Genomic DNA, 529 nt, shown 5'->3' with positions numbered 1-529 from the left:
GGGGGGGGAGCGGGAGGGGGATGGGGAGTGGGACAGGGAAGCGGGATGGGGACGGGGAGCGGGACGGGGAGCGGGACGGGGCTCCTCGCCCGGGCAGGGGTGGGATCCGGGTGTGCAGGGGCGGGATCAGAGCTGGGCTGGCACAGAGTCCCTGCTGGGTGTGCCGGGGTGGATCCCTGCTGCGTGGGGCGGGATCTGGGCTGTGCATGGACAGGATCCACGCTGTGCAGGGAGCGGGATCCATGCCATGAATGTACAGGATCTGTGCTGGCACAAAGTCTCTGCTGGGTGTGCAGGGACAGGATCCGGGCTGTGTGGGGATGGGATCTGGGCTGTGCAGGGACAGGGGTGCTGGTCGACAGCCGGCTGAACATGAGCCGGCAGTGTGCCCAGGCGGCCAAGAAGGCCAATGGCATCCTGGCCTGTATCAGAAATGGTGTGGCCAGCAGGAGTAGGGAAGTGATGGTGCCCCTGTACTCGGCCCTGGTGAGGCCGCACCTTGACTACTGTGTTCAGTTTTGGGCCCCTC

General features: G+C 66.5%; 1 protein-coding gene across 1 annotated transcript in view; it reads left to right on the top strand.

The window, feature by feature from the left end:
• The window catches only part of LOC109279722 (plectin-like), an 8,245-nt gene that overhangs the window by 4,773 nt on the left and 2,943 nt on the right, over nt 1–529 (top strand). The window lies entirely within an intron of this gene.

This window comes from Aptenodytes forsteri, unplaced genomic scaffold (assembly GCF_000699145.1).
Source record: "Aptenodytes forsteri isolate BGI_AS27 unplaced genomic scaffold, ASM69914v1 Scaffold777, whole genome shotgun sequence".
Lineage (NCBI taxonomy): Eukaryota > Metazoa > Chordata > Aves > Sphenisciformes > Spheniscidae > Aptenodytes > Aptenodytes forsteri.
The sequence above is the reverse complement of the archived record's forward strand: the minus strand, read 5'-3'. Positions and strand labels throughout refer to the sequence as shown.